Source organism: Mobula hypostoma, chromosome 22, assembly GCF_963921235.1.
Source record: "Mobula hypostoma chromosome 22, sMobHyp1.1, whole genome shotgun sequence".
Taxonomy (NCBI): Eukaryota; Metazoa; Chordata; class Chondrichthyes; order Myliobatiformes; family Myliobatidae; genus Mobula; species Mobula hypostoma.
In genome coordinates, this window is record NC_086118.1 from 35,980,479 (window position 1) to 36,006,210 (window position 25,732).

At 39.6% G+C, this 25,732-nt stretch overlaps 1 protein-coding gene across 1 annotated transcript in view; it reads right to left on the reverse strand.

Annotated features, from left to right (window-relative positions):
• The window catches only part of LOC134360278 (protein sidekick-2-like), a 983,228-nt gene that overhangs the window by 616,986 nt on the left and 340,510 nt on the right, over nucleotides 1–25,732 (reverse strand). The window lies entirely within an intron of this gene.

Here is a 25,732-nt window from a genome sequence, read left to right on the forward strand (position 1 = left end):
ATCTCATTGAAATTGAAAGGCTTTCCTGAGTGCAGAACATACAACACTGTCCCCGATGTTCATGAATGATTGTTAAATGAGCTGAAACTTAACATTTTCACAACCAAAATAAAGTATACTGTATGTTGTAGTATTGGCACTTTCCTAAGGCTCCAACTGTTTATGTTGCTCTGTGTTTTCTAAGATTTGGCAAAGGCAAAATCAACCTGTGTTCAAGTATAACAAGTGAATTTTGCACAAATGCTAGATTAGGGACATGATGGATGTCCTTAATTAGCAGTATGTTATTACAGCTCGGGGCATCCTGGAGTTGAGAGTTCAATTCCGGCACTGTTCTGTAAGATGTCTCTGTGCATCCTCCCTGTGGAACGTGTGGGTTTTCTCCAAGTCCTCCAGTTTCCACCCACGGTCCAAAGACGTACCAGGTAGGTTAACTCATTATAAATTGAGAGTCTATTCAGAGTCACTATCCAAGTTCTGTTAAGAAAAGTAACCCATGACATTGCAGTGCAGGCAATAATTACTTTGGCTCTCTTATAATCCAATTAAATGTGCTGCATGACTGCTAATCAAGTGAAGAGTTTGCCATTGATTATTTCAAACACAACTGCAAATAGATAATGATTTTGTTTTACAATGAACAATAAAGTACAAGCACCTGTAATATCTTAGTTTGTAAATGTTCATCTCATTACGGAACTGAGTAATCCAAAGGTTTAAGAATTAGCTGTTTATTGTATTTACTTATCAATATAGCACTGAGTAGGCCCTTCTGGCCCTTCAAGACATGCTGCCCCAACAACACCCTCCCCCCACCAACAAAACCCAATTAACCCTAACCTAATCATGGGACAATTTATAATGAGTTAACCTACCTGGTACGTCTTTGGACCGTGGGTGGAAACTGGAGGACTTGGAGAAAACCCACACGTTCCACAGGGAGGATGCACAGAGACACCTTACAGAACAGTGCCGGAATTGAACTCTCAACTCCAGGATGCCCCGAGCTGTAATAACATACTGCTAACCACTACGCTACCATTATAGAAATCAGTTTTACTGGAGACAACTAAGGGAATCAGCTTCCATTTTATAACAAGGCATCCAAGAAACAAGGGAAATGGCAGTAACTATTTCTTGAGGTTAACTCAGTGGTTGAACAAATTAGGTAAATATTAGTTAAAATTACTAGCTTCTTTAATTTCTGTGCATGATGTATCAATTCCATTTCAGAGAAAGACCAAAGTACTTAGTTGCCAAACACTTCATTTACACCTTACAGCAGAAGAGAATGTCACTAACATAGTGATTTATCTAATACCTCCCAAATGGAATCTCATAAATGCTACTACAAATACAACAATCAAGGAGGAATATGTCCACTTAACGCCACATTAACCAGGCAAATAAATTAGATGAACCTATTATGTGACTGCAGCAGTTCCAAACAATCTGGAATTAGTACAGCAAGTAGCTGTTGAGAAAGGCCGAAATACTCTAAATCAACTCAGAGCATTTAAAGTAGTTGTATGGGAAAAAATAACTCAAAAAAAGGGCATAAAGGGATTTCAAGTACACATTTTAAGATAGAAATCTTTTAATAAAAGCCTAATTTTTGTTTTCTTAGTGGGGCTTCATTCCTTAGAAAGCTACAAGCATGTGAACGGCATTGAGGCCACTGCAGTGAAATGCCACAAAGGTGAGGCATAAAGAAAGGGAAATAGGACCTGATTCTCTATCCAGCAGTAAAGGTGCTCTCAGTGCTCTCCACTGATCTTAGACAAACTTTAAAATCCTTATGGCACAGGCTAACCCTATTCTAACATAGATCACTGCCAGACATCAATTCAGAGAGATCCCGAACATAAGACCATAAGATATAGGAACAGAGTTAAGACATTTGGCCCATCAAGTATGCTCCGCCATTTCATCATAATTGATTTATTTCCCTCTCAGCGCTAGGCTCTTGCCTTCTCCTCGATTCCCTTCGTGCTCTATAATCAAGGATCTGTCAAGATGCTGCCTTCAATATACTCAATGACTTAGCCTCCACAGCTGCCTGTGACAACAAATTCCACAGAATCACCACACACTAGCTAAAGAAATTCTTCCTCATCTTCCTTCTAAAAGGATACTCCTCTATTCCAAGGCTATGTCCTTTGGTCTCAGATTCCCCCACCATAGGAAGCATCTGCTCCACATCCAGTCTTTCAAGGCCTTTCAGCATTCAATAGGTTTCAATGAGATCCCCCCTCATTCTTCTGAATTCCAAAGAGTACAGGCCCAAAGCCATCAAACGCTTCTCATATGTTAAGCCTTTCTATGCCAGAACTACTTTAGCGAACCTCCTTTGAACACTTCCCAATGTCAGCACACCCTTTCTTAGTTAAGAGGCTCAATGCTGCCCACAGTGCTCCAAGTGAGGCCTCACCAGTGACTTATAAAGCTTCAACATTACATCATTGCTCTTTATATTCTAGTCCTCTCGAAATAAATGGCAATTGCATTTGCTTTCCTCACCACCGACTCAACCTGCAAATTAACCTTTAGGGAATCCTTCATGAGGACTCCCAAGTACCTTTGCACCTCAGACTTTTGAATTTTCTCTCCATTCAGAAAATAGTCTACCCTTTCATTTCTTCTCCCAAAGTGCATGACCATACACTTCCGGACCCTGTATTCGATCTGCCACTTCTTTGTCCATTCTCTTAATCTGTCTAAATCCTTCTGTAGCCTCTACTTTCTCAAAACTACCTGCCCCTCCAAATGTCTTCATATCATCTGCAAACTTGGGCACAAAGCCATCAATTCCATCATCCAAATCATTGACATATAGCATAAAAACGTGGTCCCAACACAGACCCCTGTGTTGTCATTGGCAGTGAAGCAGAAAAGGATCCCTTTATTCCCACTCTTTCCTTCCAGCCAATCAGCCAATGCTCTACCCATGCTAGTATATTTCCTGCAATACCATGGGCTCTTAACTTGCTAAGCAGCCCAAGTACACAACATCCACCAATACTCCTTTGTCTATCTTGCTTGTTTTTTTCTTCAAGGAATTCCAACAAATTTTTCAGGCAAAATTTTCCTTTGAGAAAACCATGCTGACTATGGCCTATTTTATCATGTGTATCCCAGTACCCCCAAAACCACATCCTTAACAATCACCTCCAAAATCTTCCCAACCACTGAGGCCCCTAAAGGTTCTTTTACCTTAAGCTCTCCAATCAATTCTGTTTGATTGCACAACACCCAATCCAAAATAGCTGATCCCCATTGGGCATTACCATGAGCTGAAAAGCCATAGGCATTCTAATAATTCCCCCCACTTGGAAACCAGCACCAACCTGATTTTTCCAATCTATCTGAACATTGAAATCCCCAATGACTATCGTAACATTGCCCTTGACATGCATTTTCTATTTCTTGTTGTAATTTGTAGCCCACATATTTGCTACTGCTCAGACGTCTGTATATAAATTCCATCAGGGTCTTTTTACTCTTGCAACATGCAGCTGTATGTGCCATCTAACTGGCCAAGTCTGAAAAATTCCCACAGACAACAAGCTGAGAAAGATAAACACAAAGAGTAAATATTTTTCAGTAAAAAAGACAATTAGAAAATACATTGGAATATTGAGATACAAGCTGAAATATCATTAAACAAGCTCTTAAGTTAACAATTATTTTGAAATCCATTAAATTTTGAAGTATCTGGGAATTTTGAAGGGAATATCTGAGATACAAAAATCTGAGATGCAAAGGGACTCGGGAATCCTTGTGAAGACCACCCTAACAGTTAACTTGCAAGTTGAGTCAGTGGTGAGGAAGGCAAATGCAATGTTAGCATTCATTTCAAGAGGGCTAGAATACAACAGCAGGGATGTGATGCTGAGGCTTTATAAGACACTGGTGAGGCCTCACCATGACTATTGTGTACAGTTTTGGGCTCCTCATCTTGGAATAGATATGCTGGAATTGGAGACGGTCCAGAGGAGGTTCACAAGGATGATTCCAGGAATGAAAGGGTTATCATACCACGAACGTTTGATGCCTCTGGGTCTGTACTCACCGGAATTTAGAATGGTGGGGGGAATCTCATTGAAAACATTCGAATGTTGAAAGGCCTAGACAGAGGAGATGTGGAAAGGATGTTTCCCATGGTGGGAGAGTCTAGGACAAGAGGGCAAAGCCTCAGAATATTGGGGTGTCCAGTCAAAACAGAGATGCGGAGAAATTTCTTTAGCCAGTGGTGGTGAACTTGTGGAATTTGTTGCCATGTGCAGCTGTGGAGGCCAGGTCATTGGGTGTATGTAAGACAGAAATTGATAGTTTCTTGATTGGACATGGCATCAAAGGTTACAGGGAGAAGGCTGGGAAATGGGGTTGAGGAGTAGAAAAAAAAAGGATCAGCCATGATTGAATGGCAGAGCAGACTTGATGAGCCAAATGGTCTAATTCTGCTCCTATGTCATATAGTCTTATGGTCTAATAACAAAGCACATATTCACATTGTTGATAACATCTCCTCCTCATTGACAAGCAACGAAAGAATATCTCAACGATGTGTGCTTAGCCCACTGCTCTAATCCCTCCACGCTCAGGACTGCAAGGGTAGGCACAGCTCAAACACCAACTATAAATTCGTTGATTACACCCCTGTCGTTGGCAGAATCTCAGATGGCAATGAAGAGACGTACAGGAGCTAAACGGATCAATTGGGCAAGTGGCGTTGCAGCAAGAACCTTGCTCTCAACAGCATCAAGGCCATAGAACTAATTGTAGACTTCAGGGAGGAGAAGTCAGGAGAATATGTGCCAATTCTGAGCAGTCAGCGAGTGACAGTTGCCAGTACCTGGGCATCAGCATTTCAGAGGATCTATCCTGATCCCAACAGATTAATGCAATGATAAATAGGGTACTCTACTGTTTGCTGGAAGAAGACAGAATGACTGTGGTGGGAGAATGCCTTTGATTATACTGGCAAGCTTTCCTAAGGCAGAACACAAGTTAATGGAGGGCAGACTAATTTTTACAATAGACTGGGCTGCATTCACAACTCTTTGCAATTTCTTACTGTTTTTGGTACAAGAGTTGCCATACTAAGCCCTGGTACTTCTAGATTAGCTACTTTCTATGGTGCATTTGTAAAAAATTGGTGAGGGTCAATGGGGACGTGCCATATTTCCTTAGTCATCTGAAGTAGTAGAGGTGCTGGTATGCTTTCCTAGCCATAGAGACTACATGGTTGGAACAGGACAAGCTATTCGCGATATTGGTGATAGGTTCTCTGGTACATTAAGAAGGACTTTTGACTTCAGAATCTGCCTCATATAATCTTGTACCTTATTGTTTACCTGGGCTACACTTTCTGCAGCTGTTACACTTTATTCTACATGGTCACAAACAAGAGAAAATCTGCAGATGCTGGAAATCCGTCCAAAATTTCGACTGTACTCTTTTCCATATACGCTGCCTGGCCTGCTGAGTTCCCCCAGCATTTTGTGTGCGTTGTTTATTCTACATGGTTATTGTTTTACCTTGTTCTACCTCAATGCACTGTATAATGATTTGATCGGTATGAGCAGTATACGAGAAAAGTTTTTCACTGTACATCTAACATGTGAAAATAAAAAAACAATTTGAATATTTACATAAGAGGAAGGAATATATGAAGCAGCATTCCTAAACTCGCAGGAGCATTAAGTAAGCAGAACATGATGCCATAAAATCAACTGCTATTAAAATTCAACTTTCTTCCTATAGTTCCTATACTTTCTAAACTGTTTAAATGTTTAAAAAAAGACAAAGTAACATTAATTGTTGGAGGCTAAAAAATTATGAACCTTGCTTCAGGTAAGGTCTTGGACCATTCATTCTTAATCATTTACATTTAACGTGCACTTAAAATGTGAGTGAACTGGTAGTGTTTCATCTATGCCCATGAGAGCTCTGGGAGAGCATTATATCAGACCAACAAAGCTCTTCAAGTGCATGAAGGTATAATTTGTAAACGTGATGAGTACCAGAAGATTTGTTCAAATGGACAAACTGGAAGGGAGTTAATCCTAATTGTTTGGGGTTATCCTTCACCAGAAATTTAAGGCCTCTAAGGATCAGATGAACTGCAGGAGAATAAAAGAATAACACTTCAAAACTTCTCCTTACTAGTAAAGTGCAAAAACTTGTTGGGAATCATATATTCCAATAAACAGATGTGGGTAAAAGATATAGTTAATAGAGCGTGGATAATAAATAACATGGTCAAGAACTACTCATGATTTAATATGATAGTCTACCCTTACAATGGCCAAATGAAATATGAATTAGCACAGGGCCCCTCACTAAATGCAAGCATCAATGCACAAACAAATAAACTTGCTGAGCAGCAATAAACCAACAATCATGAAAATCAATTTTAATTTGTTGATTTTTGTTTAATTCCTGCCATCCTTTTGGGTAGCCTCATAATTGTATTTCACCTTGTTCTGCTTGGGCTATTTACAAAAATGCAACTCCTTTTCATCAAAACAGAGTACTTAAATCAATGATTCCTTGAGCTCTGGCACTCTGGAGCTAGCCTAAGGCAATTGTCACGACTATGCTACAACCAGGACCCTTTATCTGAAATGCAACTGTCAGAAACATACAGAACCAAGACATGAAATGGAGAAATTAGCAATGACGTGGCAAAGAACATAGGTCTGCAGAGAGTTGCGAAGCTTTTATAATAATATATTTTAAAGAAACAATGGGTTTCTTGGTCTATTTTTGGATTATATCTGACCAGTTGTTGGAAGATGTTGGAGTTTATTTTTAAAAAGGAAGTTTTGGGGTACTTTGGAGGTGCAGCATAAAGTAGGCCAAAGTCAGCATGGTTTCCTTAAGGGGAAGTCCTGCCTGACAAATCAGTTGGAATTCTTTGAGGAAATAACAGGCAGGATGAACAAAGAAGAGTTACTGAACATTGCTTCCTTGGATTTTCAGAAGGCCTTTGGAAAGGTGCCACACATAAGGCTGCTTGACAAGATAAGAGCCCATGGTATTACAGGAAAGATACCAGCGTGGTTGGAAGATTAGCTGAGTAGCAGGAGGCAAAGAGTGGGAATAAAGGGGGCCCTATTCTGGTTGTGTGTGTGTGACTAGTGCTGCTCCACAGGGGTCAGTATTGGGAACACTCTTTTACATGTTATATATCAATGACGTAGATGATGGAATTTATGGCTTTGTGGCCAAGTTTGCAGATAATAGAAAGAAGCAAGTAGTGTTGAGAAAGCAGTGAGCCTGCAGAAAGACTTGGACAGATTGGGAGAATGAGCAAAGAAGTAGCAGATGGAATATGAGTGCAGGGAAGTGTATGGCCATGCACTTTGGTGGGAGGAATAAAGATGTAGGCTGTTTTCTAAACAGAAAGAAAATTCAAAAATCAGAGGTGCGAAGGGACTTGCAAGTCCTAGCAGAGGATTCCCTAAAGGTTAACTTGCAGGTTGAGTTGGTGGTAAGGCAGGTAAATAGAATGTTGGCATTCATTTCTGGAAGACCAGAATATAAGAACAAGATTGTGATGTTGAGGCTTTACAAGGCATTAGACAGACTGCACTTGGGGTATTGTGAGCAGTTTTGGGCTCCTTATCTAAGAAGATATTTGCTAGTACTGGACAGGATCCAGAGGAGGTTCACAAGAACGATTTCGGGAATGAAAGGCTTAACATATGAGGAGCATTTCATGGTTCTGGGCCTGTACTTGCTGGAGTTTAGAAGAATGAGGAGAAATCTCATTGAAACCTATCAAATATTAAAATGCCTAGACAAAATGAATGTGGAGAGCAACACACACAAAATGCTGGAGGAACTCAGCATCTATGGAAAAGAGTAAACAGTCAATGTTTTGGGCTGAGACCTTTCATCAGAACAGTTCTAAGTTCCTCCAGCATTTTGTGTGTGCGGCTTGGATTTATAACATCTGCAGATTTTCTCGTTAGTAAATGGATGTGGAGAGGATGTTTCCTACAGTGGGCGAGTCTAGGACAAGACAGCACAGCTTCAGCATAGAGGGATGTCCATTTATAACAGAGATGAGAGGAATTTCTTTAGCCAGAGGCAATCTGTGGAATTCTTTGTCATGGATGGCAATGGAGGCCAAGTTATTGAGTCTACTTAAAACGGAGGTCGATAGGTTCTTGGTTAGTCAGGGCATCAAAGCTTGTGGGGAGTAGGCAGGAGAATAAGGTTGAAAGGGATAATAAATCAGCCATGATGGAATGGCAGAGCAGTCTCAATAGGCTGAATTGCCTAATTCTGCCCCTATGTCTTATGCCCTTATAGGGAGACGTATACGTCCTTCCTAAAAGTGAAATACTTCACAAAGGGTCATCATCAATCATTTCAGAGTTGCTCCATAACAACCAAAAATCTGGCTAAGCTAAATGATTTGGTTTCATGCCAATTACTGAGATCCTTTTGATGTGCCTTTACAAGTTATAACAGCAATCTTCATATTACAAAACAGTAATTGACATAATAGGGTTTTCCTAAAATTAAAAAAAAATCAATTTTCCTTGTAAATTTAATTATTTAATATTTTAATAATTCCAAGTATATATAACCTTAAACTTTTTGCATACTAATTTAAATGGCCATTTCCTGAGCAGCCAGAGTCATTGTTCCCTGCCTTCGAAGTAGTCAGTACAGGAGCAGTAACTGTTAACTTTTCATCTTATGTTGGTCATTCACAATAGTGAAATCAAACATAACTTAAATGGTTCAAATGAAAATTCTGAATTGTTTTTCATTGAAAGCAATCTTTTTCTCTTGGGGCACCACAGAAAGAGATAAACATCTTTCTGCCCCAACCAATCTAGTTAATCAAGCAGGAAGCATAAACATTTCCTCATTCTCAGCCAAAATGTACAGGAACTGGAAGAAACCACTATCTTCTTCTTCTTTCGCTTATTTTGCACAGAAGTGTTGACTCTTAGTGTTTGTCCATTTTCTACAAAAACAGCCTCTATGAAGTCAGGTTTACATTCAAGGATTAGAGATACTAACAACAAAGATTACTCAATGTCTTTTCTGGTTTACCGAACATCCCTCCTAGAATTTAGTTTTGATGAAAGAGAATTTTTTCTTAGTAAAACCAGGCAATAATAATGCATTAATTTCAACCATTGACAGACTTCTATCTCCTCTTTACCCAATCTAACTCTTAGTACAACTGTTTGCTCACCTGAGGCATGCATCTTTAGCTCATCCTTTACCTCGGGCTCCAAAGGTACATTCGGAAATCTATGATCTATTCAGACTTGGTTTCTGCAATCTGGTTGATCTTGTCAAGGATGGGAGCTCAACGTTCAGGGATATTCAATATTCAGGAGGGATAGACATGAAGGAAGGGGAGGTGGGGTGGCGTTGCTGGTTAAAGAAGAGATTAACGCAATAGAAAGGAAGGACATAAGCCGGGAAGATGTGGAATCGATATGGGTAGAGCTGCGTAACACTAAGGGGCAGAAGACGCTGGTGGGAGTTGTGTACAGGCCACCTAACAGTAGTAGTGAGGTTGGAGATGGTATTAAACAGGAAATTAGAAATGTGTGCAATAAAGGAACAGCAGTTATAATGGGTGACTTCAATCTACATGTAGATTGGGTGAACCAAATTGGTAAAGGTGCTGAGGAAGAGGATTTCTTGGAATGTATACGGGATGGTTTTTTGAACCAACATGTCGAGGAACCAACTAGAGAGCAGGCTATTCTGGACTGGGTTTTGAGCAATGAGGAAGGGTTAATTAGCAATCTTGTCGTGAGAGGCCCCTTGGGTAAGAGTGACCATAATATGGTGGAATTCTTCATTAAGATGGAGAGTGACATAGTTAATTCAGAAACAAAGGTTCTGAACTTAAAGAGGGGTAACTTTGAAGGTATGAGATGTGAATTAGCTAAGATAGACTGGCAAATGACACTTAAAGGATTGATGGTGGATATGCAATGGCAAGCATTTAAAGGTTGCATGGATGAACTACAACAATTGTTCATCTCAGTTTGGCAAAAGAATAAATCAAGGAAGGTAGTGCACCCGTGGCTGACAAGAAAAATTAGGGATAGTATCAATTCCAAAGAAGAAGCATACAAATTAGCCAGAGAAAGTGGCTCACCTGAGGACTGGGAGAAATTCAGAGTTCAGCAGAGGAGGACAAAGGGCTTAATTAGGAAGGGGAAAAAAGATTATGAGAGAAAACTGGCAGGGAACATAAAAACTGACTGTAAAAGCTTTTATAGATATGTAAAAAGGAAAAGACTGGTAAAGACAAATGTAGGTCCCCTACAGACAGAAACAGGTGAATTGATTATGGGGAGCAAGGACACTTTGGTTCTGTCTTCACTAAGGAGGACATAAATAATCTTCCAGAAATAGTAGGGGACAGAGGGTCCAGTGAGATGGAGGAACTGAGCGAAATACTTGTTAGTAGGGAAGTGGTGTTAGGTAAATTGAAGGGACTGAAGGCAGATAAATCCCCAGGGCCAGATGGTCTGCATCCTAGAGTGCTTAAGGAAGTAGGCCAAGAAATAGTGGATGCATTAGTGATAATTTTTCAAAACTCGTTAGATTCTGGACTAGTTCCTGAGGATTGGAGGGTGGCTAATGTAACCCCACTTTTTAAAAAAGGAGGGAGAGAGAAACCGGGGAATTATAGACCGGTTAGCCTAACGTCGGTGGTGAGGAAACTGCTGGAGTCAGTTATCAAAGATGTGATAACAGCACATTTGGAAAGCGGTGAAATCATTGGACAAAGTCAGCATGGATTTGTGGAAGGAAAATCATGTCTGACGAATCTCATAGAATTTTTTGAGGATGTAACCAGTAGAGTGGATAGGGGAGAACCAGTGGATGTGGTATATTTGGATTTTCAAAAGGCTTTTGACAAGGTCCCACACAGGAGATTAGTGTGCAAACTTAAAGCACACGGTATTGGGGGTAAGGTATTGATGTGGATGGAGAATTGGTTAGCAGACAGGAAGCAAAGAGTGGGAATAAACGGGACCTTTTCAGAATGGCAGGCGGTGACTAGTGGGGTACCGCAAGGCTCAGTGCTGGGACCCCAGTTGTTTACTATATATATTAATGACTTGGATGAGGGAATTAAATGCAGCATCTCCAAGTTTGCGGATGACACAAAGCTGGGTGGTAGTGTTGGCTGTGAGGAGGATGCTAAGAGGATGCAGGGTGACTTGGATAGGTTGGGTGAGTGGGCAAATTCATGGCAGATGCAATTTAATGTGGATAAATGTGAAGTTATCCACTTTGGTGGCAAAAACAGGAAAACAAATTATTATCTGAATGGTGGCCGATTAGGAAAAGGGGAGGTGCAACGAGACCTGGGTGTCATTATACACCAGTCATTGAAAGTGGGCATGCAGGTACAGCAGGCAGTGAAGAAGGCGAATGGTATGCTGGCATTTATAGCGAGAGGATTCGAGAACAGGAGCAGGGAGGTACTACTGCAGTTGTACAAGGCCTAGGTGAGACCACACCTGGAGTATTGTGTGCAGTTTTGGTCCCCTAATCTGAGGAAAGACATCCTTGCCATAGAGGGAGTACAAAGAAGGTTCACCAGATTGATTCCTGGGATGGCAGGACTTTCATATGAAGAAAGACTGGATGAACTGGGCTTGTACTCGCTGGAATTTAGAAGATTGAGGGGGGATCTGATTGAAACGTATAAAATCCTAAAGGGATTGGACAGGCTAGATGCAGGAAGATTGTTCCCGATGTTGGGGAAGTCCAGGAGAAGGGGTCACAGTTTGAGGATAAAGGGGAAGCCTTTTAGGACTGAGATTAGGAAAAACTTCTTCACACAGAGAGTGGTGAATCTGTGGAATTCTCTGCCATAGGAAACAGTTGAGGCCAGTTCATTGGCTATATTTAAGAGGGAGTTAGATATGGCTCTTGTGGCTATGGGGATCAGGGGGTATGGAGGGAAGGCTGGGGCGGGGTTCGGAGTTGGATGATCAGCCATAATCATAATAAATGGCGGTGCAGGCTCGAAGGGCCGAATGGCCTACTCCTGCACCTATTTTCTATGTTTCTATGTTTCTATGTTATCGTTGCTGTTCCATAGATTTGCTGAGTATGCCCACAGGAAAATGAAATGCAAGACCATAAGATATAGGAGCAGAATTAGGACATCTAGCCCATTAAGTCTGCTCCGTCATTTAATCATGGCTGATCCATACATGTACTTTGATAATAAAATTTACTTTGAACTTTGACTTAAGCTCTAAGGCTGTTTGCTTTCCCTCAATAATCTAGCTCGGACTGAGATGAGACTCGTCATTTTTTGCTGCCTTGTATATGATGAAGATGCAAATCACAGCAGCTCCCACCACCCCAGGTTGGTCTAGTCAAAAATGCCCACGTCTCAACAGGCCTAAATTCTCTTCATAGCAGCCTTTTAAAAATGGTGTTGTGTTGGTGTATTTGCATATTGTTATATAAAAAAGTAATGAGGTCAGAGGACACAGTGACAGTTTCAAATGTGATATCAATATGACATTTAGGGGGTTCCTTGTTTAGAACAAACAGCTTTATTTAAATGCTCTTTGTCCTGCAACCCTTATTGTAAGGATCTCCAGCAACATATGGATTCAACATTCGGATACAACACATGACCATGTGTATTCTTCATACATTTCCGTTGCTATTGCACCTGCAAGAGCAGCATCACTCCTTGGAAGGAAACTTAATTCACACCAGGTTAACCGCATGGACCATGAGTAACTATGGAAGAGCACAGCAATCTTGCGCACAACTGCAGCACTTAACAAGCGCAGTTTTGCTTTGGCTGCTCACAGGTAGTCTGCTATTGCCACAGCAAGTCTACTGACACAAGCTTGAATAAATGACTGAAATAAATGACCATTATCATTTGGAAAGAACAGATGTTCAATCATACAAATTAAAAATCCTCTTCAGATTTAAAAAAAAAGATGGATGAAAATATTCATAGATGTTAATTAATACACATTAATGGAACATGCTTCCGGGGCAGCAGTGGTAGTAGAGGCAGATACATTTGGGACATTTGAGAGACTCTTAGATAGCACATGGATGATAGAAAAAGTAGAGAGCTATGTTGCAGGGAAGGGTTAGATTGACTTTAGAACAGGTTAAAAAGTCAGCACAACATCATGGGCTGAAGGGCCTTTACGTGCTGTAATGTTCTATGCTCTACATATTATGTTCTAGAATAGGATAAAATGGGTAGGGGGAACAAAGTGCTAAACAATGTGATAGCACTGACTTGCAAGGTGTAACTTACAGAGAATGAACGGTCCCTTTATACACAGTAATACTGGTAGAACACTCAGTATGTTTTTGGTTTCAGAGACATTAACTAAAGCACTAAGGTCCAAAATATGATGCTACTTGGTGCCGCAAGCCGTTCATTCTGAGCAATTTAGATCCATGTGCTAACACCCTTAATGACATGGTATCTGGAGTGACTTGCAACACAATTTACACATACACATGGTCACAACATTTAGGAGATGTACAGGCATAGTCAATAAGTTCCTGAACTAGTATCATGAAGGCTGAAATATTGATCTGATTAAAATCCCATCATAAGAAACTGAACTGCTTAAATTCTAGCAATTAAATAAATCTGTAATGAAAATAAAACTAGCAAGCCATGAAACTGCAAGCTTGTTATGAATAAGTTATCTGATTTACAAGCACCCTTTGGGAGTGACACACTATCTTCCTTATCTGGCCATGTCTGTAATCACCAAAGCTGACTCTTAACTGGCCTTTGAAATGGCCAAGTTTTCCACTGGTATTAGGTCTAAACAATAAATGTTAGGCACACCACTAATATTCATATTTGTGAATAAAAAATTTAAAACTTGAAAGCAATAAGTTAACAGCAGTAACTAAAAGAGTCGTATTTCAAAACCGAACTTTATGACGAGAGGGTGAAGAACTTGCTATCATGTTTGGTGTTTGAGGTGAACAGCAAAGGCGCCTTTAAGGTAAAATCTGTTTAAGAAATAGAAGTATATGCAGATATGGGTGGATTGGGGATGATAAGAGGTGCCTCAATGGAGCATTAAAAAAAGTGCAAACCAACTGTCCTGACCAGTCTGCTTCTATGCTGCATTACAGGTAATAATTTGCTAATCATCAACGCAAGAGATTCTGCAGATGCTGGAAAGCCAGAATAACACAGCTTAGTACAGGAACAAGCCCTTCACCTCACTATGTCTGTGCCAACCATGAAACCTGCACGCATTAGTACTGTGATCAAGTGAGAAAGCCCAGTTGGCAATGCTGTGAGGTGGCCAGTTTTAGCAAATTCTTCAGAACACACACAAAGTGCTAGAGGAACTTGGCAGCATCTATGGGGAGGAATTAACAGTCAATGTTTTGGGTGGAGACAGTTCCTCAGGATTTAGTGCATTGTTCTGTTATTGGAATCACCAGTTTTATTGGCATATCTAGGTCAATGGGATCCCTGGTGCGATGATGACATTGAAGAGCTCATCTCCTTGACCAGTGGACCTTAGGTCTGGGAAAGTAACAAGCGACTAATGGAGAAGCAAATTAGGTGTACAAAAATTCAATCAGGCATTCAATGGGAAATAAAAGTAATGAATAGAGAGAAGGAAAAGGGCCTAAACACCTTTCAAAAGATCCCAATTTAGAACACTGGCAATTCCCTGAGAACAGGTTACTGCTTGCAGAATGAATCAGTCACCACAACATACTTGTTCCCTTTCTGGGGAGAAGAGCTTCAAAAATATTCATAAATGACACTGATGCTGCTAAGTATGAGATGATTCTTGCTATAGCAATCTCAGTTGGTAAGGACAGAAATTCCTTGAAGCTTGTTGTGTAACACTCTCACTGGGATATTGCTACACTGGCAGATTACTGGGACATTAACATTCCAAAAACATTATACTCGCTGTTATATTTCGGAACCTTTACCTCAGCCTATTAATGGAAAGACTGGAGATGATCTGAAGATTATGCAGAAATAATTCAATCATTGCTTTCTCTGTGCTTGCTTGACTATTGTCTCTCTCTTTTCCCTTTGCCACCCTGCCCCATCTTCTACTAATTTGTCTTAATTGCTACTTTTCAGTTTTGAAGAGGATATAAATGTGAAATATAGACAGTCTGTCCTTGCCACTGATGTTGTGAAATCTGCTGAGTTTTCCAATAGCTTTCCAGGACCATTTCAGTATTAAATTTTTCCTCCCACACATTTCAGGGATCTTGCCAAAACTCTCACTGACACCATTTGAAGAACGGAAGAATTAGACACTGCTTGCTATTACATGTTAAACTTGGAAATGATGATATGAATACCAAAATAAGTTCAACAGTGAAATTCTAGGATACGGTCATTAAGGATAGAACAATACAGAATTTGAACAAAAAAATCCTTAATTCTCAGGTTAGAGTTTTAAAAATTCTTAGATCAGAATTTTTAAGAATTAAAAATTGGTATTGGTTTATTATCGTCACTTGTACCAATATACAGTGAAAAGCTTTGCCTTGCTTACTGTTTATGTAGATCAGATCATTAAACAGTGCATTGAGCTAGAATAATACAAAACAATAACAATTCAGAATAAAGTGAAAAAACTACCAAAAGAGTGCAGTCCAGGTAAATAATAAAGTGCAAGATCATAAGGAGGTAGATTGTGAAAAAGAGTCCAGCTTATTGTACAAAAGGACTGATAACAGTGGAAAGGAAGATGTCCTTCAGCCTGGTGATAAATGCTTTCAGGCATTTGTATCTTTGACCTTGGAGAGGAAAGAAGAGAGAATGTCTGGGGTGGGTGAGGTTTTTGATTGTGCTGACTGCTTTACTGAGGCAGTGAGAAGTGTAGATAGACGGAGGCTGGGTTCTGTGATATACTCAGCTGTGCGCATAAACTCTCTGCAGTTTTTTGTGATCATGTGCAGAGCTGTTGCCATAACAAGCCTTCACATCCAGACAGAATGCATTCTATGATGCATTGATAAAAATTGGTGGGAGTCAACAGGGACAAGTTGAATTTCTTTAGTTTCCTGAGGAAGAAGTGGTGTTGATGAGCTTTCTTGGCTGTGACATCAACGAGGCTGGATCTGGACAGGCTTTTGGTGATAAAACACTCAACTATCTCAACCTCAACACCACTGTTGCACACAGGTGCCTGTGCACCACCACCACCCTGCTTTCTCAAGTCAATGACCAGCTCTTTTGTTTTATAAATAGTTTTGGGTGAGTTGTAGACAATGATCAACTACCTCAATAGGCAGAGGACACAACAATACTTTTGCTCTATCTTTTTCTTCCTTTAAAGCAGTGTTTAAAATATGTCTTTTGATTCTGATTACTTATGTTAACAGATAGTTTGGTATCACACACTGTTCGATAATGTCCTGTGATGCATTTTGCATCACCTTAAATGATTTATATCTTTTCCAAAACAACTGGGGTACATGTTGTAAACACTCAGCAGGTTAACAGTAAAGAAACAGACTCAATGTTTCATGTTAAGCACCCTTCATCAGAGAGAAAGTATATCCACAAGTGTGAAGAGCATGAGAAAGAGCAATGAAATAGTTCAATTCTATACTGAATCTTGAGGAATGCAACATATCAAGATAATAGATTAGGTTTCTCAAGATTATGTTCAGCATCATTTGAAAATGACAGAGGGTGAAAACAGAGAAGTCAGATGAAAGTCGGGTGGAGAATTAAAGTGGCAGGTAACTGGAAGCTTAGGGGAATTACTGTATTTAACAGACCATGCCATGAAGACCAAATGGAGTACACTAGATTGGACGAAGTACAAGTGGAATGCTACTTCATTTGGAAGGATTATTTGCGATGGTGTGAAGGGAAGAGGTGAGGGAAAGATGAGAGACAGTTATCACATCTCTTGCAGTTGCATGAAAATGTGTGGTAAGAAGGGAAATGGTTGGTAGGGGGGATGGGAGGGAATGGAAGAATGAACCGTCCTTTTGGAATGGTAAAAGTGGAGGAGAGGAGAAGAGTTTGGTGGTAGAATCCCACTGAAGACAACTGTGGTTATGTGGAGGATGGCCTGCTGAATGTGGAGACAGGTGGGTGGAACTTGTTTCTTTTTTTTTCATCTGTTCCTAACAGCCAGTTTCTAAAGTAACTGTTACCTGGACCAACAATGGTCTCCATTCTATCACAGACACTCACCCTGTTCTCTCTCCACTCCCACTTTTCTGCAACATAAAATGCACTTGTTTTCTCACTTTCCAATTTGGATGAAGGGCCCTTGACATGAAACATTAGCTCTGGTCCTCTCCCCACTGATGCTGCTTGTCTTCCCGAGAGCTTCCATCATCTCTATTTATATGTCAAATCTGTTGTTTTGTTTTTGCTCCAATTATAATATGAATACAGCCATTTTACTAAACCATTCACTGGCAGGAATTTTAAAAACATAACAGCATCTGCAGACTGGAAGTTTGGTAATTAATTGCAAATTTACAGCAAACAGAAAACTTAGCACAACTATATAGACCCCAGAATCCAACCAGCAAAAAAAACTTTATATATTTTAAAGTTCAAACACGAGGAAATCTGCAAATGCTGGAATTTCAAGCAACACACTTAAAAGTTGCTGGTGAACACAGCAGGCCAGGCAGCATCTCTAGGAAGAGGTACAGTCAACATTTCAGAGTTTATTATTTGCTTGATTCAAGCACAAAAAGTTCTCTTAAACAATACAGTCATTCTTCGTAACATTTTAGATTCCACTCTAGCATTGTATAGTAAATTCCTCCTCTAACCCCATATCCCTTGCTAAGTGTGGTGATGTGATCTCTGCTTCACTTGATGTAAAACCAATTTTCAGCTCTGTATACAAGGCTGTAAACCATCAGCAAACTTTGACTTTGATCTTGAATTTGCACAAGAATGCACTCCAGCAGTTCAAATCTTCCTTCAAATACGGTAAATTTATTCCAAACAGACCCTTGGAGATGAGTGGTGGAAGACTGTACAAAATTGAGTTTTACTCTTTCCATGAATTTATTTTTGTATTCTAATACATTAAAGACACACACACACACACTCTCATTTATTTATTTATTTATGTATTTAACAGCCCACTCACTAACTACTTAACCTTAGTTTAATCACAGGACAATTTACAATGACCAATTAACCTACTAACTGGCACATCTTTGGAATGTGGAAGGAAACACATGTGCTCACGGGAAGAACATATAAATGGTGTAATTATGTGTGTAAATAACAAAGAACTTCAGCTGGCAGTGTGCGATGGGGGCAGCTCACCTGGAACCAGAAGTGACATTGGTGAGCTGTTCACATGTGCTCAGGTCAAGCTAGAGCTATTGCTGTAAATAAAAAATGTGTTGGTTTTACCTAAGCTAAATTTGTCTTTTTATCAAGAACAAATATAACATGGTGTCAGAACTCGTTATGAGGACTAAACATGGAGAGTAAATGGACTGCGAGCAATTAAGAAAAAGACACTAAGCTCCATCGGAAAGAAACTGCCAGCCAGAGAGCATGCTGTGTTCTGAAGCTGCTGTTGTTCACTGAATTCACCAAGAGAGATTCAGGTGACAGCCCAAAAATTCTGTCATAGATAAGCTATGTCCTCCTGTACCTATGCAGTTTATCAGCAATCTAACTGATAACTGAAAACGCTTTTAACAGCAATTCAATATATATTTAGCAGTGAGTACAGCCAGAGGGGCAGATGAAAAATTGTCTCTCTTTCTACACATAATTGGCTAACATGCTTTGGATATCTCTAACAGCTTTCACGTTGATGAGACAGCCTTTACATCAGACACTCTGACAGCAAAATTTGAGGAGTGTTTTGTCCCAAGTAAAAACGCAAAGTTTGAAAGTTATATGTTCTTTTCCTGCAATAGCTTTGACCAGTACTTAGCTTAACCTCACACACTGACTAAGTCCTGTGAGTTTGGAGATTTGAAAGAATCACAAAATAGTTTGCTGAACTTCAAATAATGAGCTCAGAGAAAGATTGCTCTGTGAAAAAGATTTAACACTGGAAAAGGCAGTGGATATGTGTAGGGCAGCAGAGACCACACAATCACAAGCTAATAAGCTGCACAAGGCAGAAACAACAGTACATGCTATGTAAGCAGAAGGGCAGAGCAGAAGGCGTTTCCAAAAGCAAAGGTATAGCTAAGAGGTAGGCTCAAACAGCAAATGCAGTAAATGTGGAGGTAGTCACATCCAAAGACATGCCTTGCTTATGGGAAGTCCTGCAATATTTGTGGGAAGAAGAATTATTTTGCTAAGTGCTACAAAGCAGGGGCTACCAAGAGAATGGTGTACACTGTTGCTGAGGAAATGGAGGAAGTTTTCGTGGATTCTCTACAGACTGCTGGTGCTGGTAAAACAGAACTGGATTGTTCCAGTGACCGTGAAGGTCCATTCAAGCATGACACTGGAGCCTAAGTGGATCTGTTATCCATTGATGATTACAAAACTCTCAAAGTAAAGAGCATGATTTACCAAGTGAAGTTAAAAGTAACAGGCTATACTAGAGAGAATGTTCCAGTAAAAGGGGGCTGTAAAGTGAACTTCAAGCACAAGGGGCAGCACCTAAACGCACAGTTACTGATGGTTGAAGAGCAAATACAGCCAATACTAGGTCTGAGTGCATCTGAAAAGCTCAACCAGGTGAAACAAATTTTCATAGTGGCTTCACAGATATAAAATGACCATATTTCACATATGGGAGAGCACACAGATGTCTTTGGGGGGGGGGCTTGGATGCTTACCTGGTGTAACTTGAGAACCTCTTAACAATATCCAAGAGAGCTCCAGAGAGTTTATGCAAGAGAAGTATAAGAACTCCACTTTCCATTGACATCCATACCAGCTACACCAGCATGACAGTCAGGATGCCAATGCTGAACAGAGTGATTATGATGAAGAAGTCACCAGTCTTCCTTCCACATCATGCAGCTTTGGCTCAAAATCTGCCTCTCATCAACTTCCAGTTAAAGACTGGAAATCAAAAATATCTCCATGATCCTCTCCAAAGCTGAAGAGGAAAAATAAAAAGGAAGATGGGGAGATCACACTGATTCCAAGGTCAAAACATCAGTTCAACACAAGCCAACAGGAGGAGTTGCTATCTATGATACTCAACCAACAGAAGGAGCTCTATGAATTGAGACAGAATCAATTGGAACTTGTCTTACGTTCTTATGGTCAAAGACTCATTGATCACATGGATGTAGTCCAGGGCTCCATTATGAGCCACGTAGAGCGAATTACGGTCACACAGCAAGAACAAGAACAGAGACGAACAGATAAGACCTTGGAAGAAGGATGTGAAAGAAATGAACATGTTGATCAGAGCTCTCAAAAAAGACACTGATATTAATGCGGCAAATGAAAGCAAGACATCTATGGAAGACCACCTCAGAGATGGATCGAAAGTAGCTGAGTGAATAAGGGACTGTATTTGCTCATTACAATTGAAGTTAATGTAAATAACTTTTTAGGAAAACATTATTGTTTCTTGCAAGTTTAAGAGGATATAGTATAGTGTTTGTTTTTTCTTTAAATACATATGTATATATTTAAAGAACTTCCATCCCTAGTGTGCTATACAGGCGGTTCACCTGGAACCAGAAGCGATGTTGGTGAGCTGGTTGCACACGATCGAGTCAAGCTAGAGCCATCACTGTAAAAACAAAGTGTTAATTTTACCCATGGAAGTTTGTCTTTTATCAAGAGCAAACGTAACACAAACTTCAACAAATATCGTCACCCCAAGCTGCAATAGCATTGTGTTAACTGCTAAGCTACTGTGTTGCGCTAACACACACACACACACACACATATTATATTATATATATATATATATATACTTAATAATTTAATAAATAAATATATATAAACAGTATATTTCAAAAAGATTTATTTGCTTTGTCCCTGCTCTCTGGTTTAATACTATAGTTGCTTGGGACACTGCCTGGGAAACACTTTATGTCTAATGAAAAATTTCTTATCTTGTGAACATTGACATATTAGGTAATTGAAATGTGCGGTTAATGCTCCTTCACGATTATACTGGGCATGAATCAGCCTGCATGAGTATAACTGCCAGTCTCTCCTCCAACCACTCTCATTTCCCTAAATCCCACACCACTGCCATTATCAAGTTCTTCTTTCTCATGCCATGCTTACTATGCTGTTTCGCCTTATCTCAAACCAAATTAAAGTCTTGGGAGGTACAGCGTGAGAGATACAAAAATGAAAGAAGAGCATACCTGTGAATTGTAATGAGCAAACACAGTCCCTTAGCTACTGGCAGGCTGGGTCCCATTTACTGAAGATTGCAACCTTGCGTTTGCTCCAGGGAGGAGGCACATGATGGTCATCAAAGTGAGTCAGGAAGATGCACAAAAGAATACACAAGGAAAGAAAGAGATGGCAATGAATAAAGTTGTGTGGGAATGCCATCAAAAACCTTGACAGACTTCAATAGATCTGTAGTGGAAAGCGTATTGACTGGCTGCATTACAGCCTGGTCTACCAACACCAATGCCTTTAATTGGAAGATCCTACAAATGGTAGTGAATTCAGCCCAGTACATAATGGGTAAAACCCTCCCAACCTTTGAGCACATCTACATGATAAGCTATCACAAGAAAGCAGCATCCATCACCAAACATCCTCACCACCCAGGCCATGCCCTTTTCTTGCAGCTGCCATCAGGCAAAAGGTACAAATGCCACAGGACTTGCACCACCAGTTCAAAAACAGTTACTACCTCTCAGCCATCAAGCTCTTGAACAAAAGAGAATAATTACACTCATCTATTGAGATGTTCCCACAACAAATTATCTCACGAGAAGGACTCTTATCTGACTTGTTATTTCATGCTTTCATTACTTATTACAATTCATTTATGTTTGCATTTCAACAGTTTGTTGTCTTCTATGCTCCTGCTCTTTCATTGATCCTGTTTACAGTTACTATTCTATAGATTTACTGAGTATACCCAGAAGTAAAGGAATCTCAGGGTTATGTGCAGTGACATGTATGTACTTTGATAATAAATTGTACTTTGAACTTTGTACTTTTGAACTTTGGAAAAGTTGAAGAATGTATAAGACATGGATTCTACAGCAATTTACAATATTGTACCATGTTCAGTCTCTAGATAAATACAAGTGATTTTCAGTGTGTACCTTATAAAAAGACTGAATGCTGTTCCTTTCAAAAATTGTCATGTTACAGCTCAAGGGGGTTTCCTGAGAAGAACTGGTTCTTTCTAAGAAGCCACTATTACAGGCCATACAATACACAAACTTGCACTTCAGTGGGCTCATCTAGACAGGACTGGTGATTCACACCTCAGAAGTGAGCATGAACAACTGGTGGGTCCATACGGTGGCAGGCAATCCTCTCCAAACTTGCTCAGCTGTACACAGATCTTCAACCCAGGCTGCATTAAAAAGGAGATGCTAAAACTCTCTAAGCTATGGAACTTAACCATTGTTGAAAGATACTGACCCAGGGTCGCAGAGAAGATGGAGGAATCCAGCATGTCCCAAAGTGGATTGGTGCCACAGTACAATTCATCAAGAGCATCTAAGTGAATTGCCAATGAAATAATGCAGACCATGATTACACCAAGGAGACTATTGATCAAAACCTATCACCTCCTTCAAATTGTATGCCATGCACATATTCATGATTTTGATTCAGCAGACTGAGCCACAGCAGCAATACGGCACTAGCGATGATGGCAAAAGATCATATTTAAACGAAAATGTTCAAAGAACATCCATACACCTCTCCCCTTCCAGTAATTCAGCCAGCACCACTTCCTGATGATCAGATTTGGCTCTTGATAGGTACAGATCCTTCAATCGTTGGTGGGCCCTTAGAAACTCCAAAGCCTGAAGTATGTAGGCTAGCAATATCTTAAAAGCTGATGACTATAAGTTGCATTGAACACCACATAAACACTTATTGGTTAGGATCATTTTCATCTTTTCATCATTGCTGTCCATGCATTTTTGCATTGAGTGGACGGACAATGCCTGAAGGATCACTAAGTGCAAAGGCCAAAATCAACTCTTAGTTTTCAGTTTCTTCTACCAGCTCAACATACTATTGGCTTGATAATTGATTGACAATTGTTGGACATATACAGCAAGGAGTCAACAACAACTCTGTGGTGTCAGTCAGCTTCACTTATGTTTATTACATTAATTAGCATATTACATGCTGTTGTTAGATTGCATCGTATTAGTGAACTGAACTTATTTGATTGCAGAAGATGTCATCAAGGATACAAAACTAACCACCACAGGAAAGCTTAATTCAGATTTCAGGTGAATTTAGTTTTTATGCTGCACTTTAAATAGTTATAGCTAATTATATATCCCTTGTTTCTTTGTACAATCTTGTTGCTGAGTGTAATTGCAGATTATTAGAATAGCTCTCAAAATTGCAGAACATTCCTGAAAAGGTGTTTGAAAGTACTTTCAAGAAAGGGATGTCACAAAGAAGAAAGATTTCATGATCAAATACTGTATATGCCAGACTTTGACTCATAAAAAATTAATATACTACCGACTGGAAAAATTGTAAAATATAGTTACTAAATATATTCATTGTTCAAAGAGCTAAATTATTTTTAATAAGTTATATAGGCAAGAGAACAAATTTACAATCAGCCTATGTCAAGCAGTCTGGGGATTGAGCAACTTCTCTTTATGAAAAAAATAGTATTATTTTAATCATTCAACGAATTATAAGGAAATCAGAAGTCATTTCTAAAGAAGAGTATGTAGACTTTTATTTTCCCCTCAACAAACAAAACAGTGAATCAGTTAGCCTTTTAACCTATGCCCAAAATATAAGGAATTCATCACAAAGAGAGGTGTGGTGATATCACGTGTCACGTGTAAGAATGTGATTGGACAGTGTCAGGAGCATGTGCAGAAATGACAGAATGATCAAGAAGCTTGTATGTTAAACGTGGTTGCTGTTTGGTGTTAAACAAAAGTTCTAGTTATGTTCTTCCAAAAACTGTTTCTTTATGAGTAACCCATGGTACGTATAAAGAACACAACATGGTGTCAGGAGTTGGTCTGGAAGAATAATTCGTTTTGCTAACATGGGAGAAGTGAAGATAAATCGAAAAAAAAGCGCAAACTTTTTCGTTGTTTGCTAACAGCTTTAAAAATGGAAGTTTTGCAACCCCCATCAATGCTTCGGCTGACTGGAAACGTTGCTGAAAACAATTGAGATTTATAACCATTTTACTTTTGAGAATGGAGATAATTTGAATCTAAAAGCGATAATCGACAAGATTGAAGCGTTTTATATACCGAAGCACAATGTGACATGTGAAAGGTACAAGTTCTTTACCTGTCAGCAGAAAGCTGGTCAAACAATTGATCAATTTGTTACGGAATTGAGAAACCACAGTAAAACATGCGAGTTTGCAGAGCTGACAGACTCTCTCGTTAAAGACAGAATTGTTTGCAGCATTCTGGATAACGCTCTGAGAGAAAGTCTCTTAAAAGAACCAGACATGGATTTGGAAAAAGCTTTGATTCTCTGCAAAGCTTCAGAAACCATAAAGTCGCAGGCTAAAGAGCTTTTTTTGAGAACTGCAGTGTACACGCTGTGAATAACCACGGACATGTTAGAAAAAATAATGAAGCAACTATGAAACCAACAGAGAGCAAGACATTGTTTGAAAGAAAAAAACTTTGTGATCGCTGTGAGTGGGAGGACCGACCTAAGAAGTGCCAGCTTATGGAAAAATGTGCAATCACTGTGGTAAGAGTAATAATTTTTCACGCTGTTGCAGAAGTAGGAAGGAAATAAAACAAGTAAATGCAATGCTTGAAAATGAATGTGAGGAGTTTTATATTGATGTGCTTTGTGAAAATAAACAAAGTAAGAATGACTGGACTATGCCATTGCAAGTGAACCAAAACATTATTCTGTTTAAATTGGATACTGGAGCACAAGTAAATGTTCTTGTAGAATCTGAGTTTAATGCATTAAAGGCAAGACCAAAGTTACATCAGACAAATATAAAAGTGACTGGGTATTCGGGTGCAGACATTCCAGTTAAAGGAACATGTGTGGCAAAAGTATCACACAAAAATATGGTGAACACGCTTTCATTTGTGGTCGTGCCTAAGAATGTACAGTCAATGTTGGGTTTATCTGCCTGTGAGAGACGGAATTTGGTGAAAAGTGTCTTAGTCCTGGACAATGAGACAGAGTCAGTATACAGCAACTTGATGAAAGAGTATGAGGACTTGTTCAAAGGGCTTGGTTGTCTTCCAGAAGAGCACACGATTAACATTGACAAACACAGTGCCACCTATAGTACATCCATATAGAAAAATACCTTTTGCATTACGTGATCAACTGAAAACAGAGCATGACAGAATGGAACGGTTAGGAGTCATGCAAAAAAATGATGAACTGACTGAATGGGTCAATTAGCTTGTCATTGTTGATAACAAAAATAGAAACCTGAGGATCTGCTTAGATCCAAGAGCCTTGAATCGAGCCATTAAAACAGAACATTTCAAATTGCCTACTCATGAGAAAATTGTATCACAGTTTGCTAATGAAAAGTACTTTAGTAAATTAGATGCATCCTCTGGATTCTGGCAACTTAAGCTAGGTGAACCGAGTTCA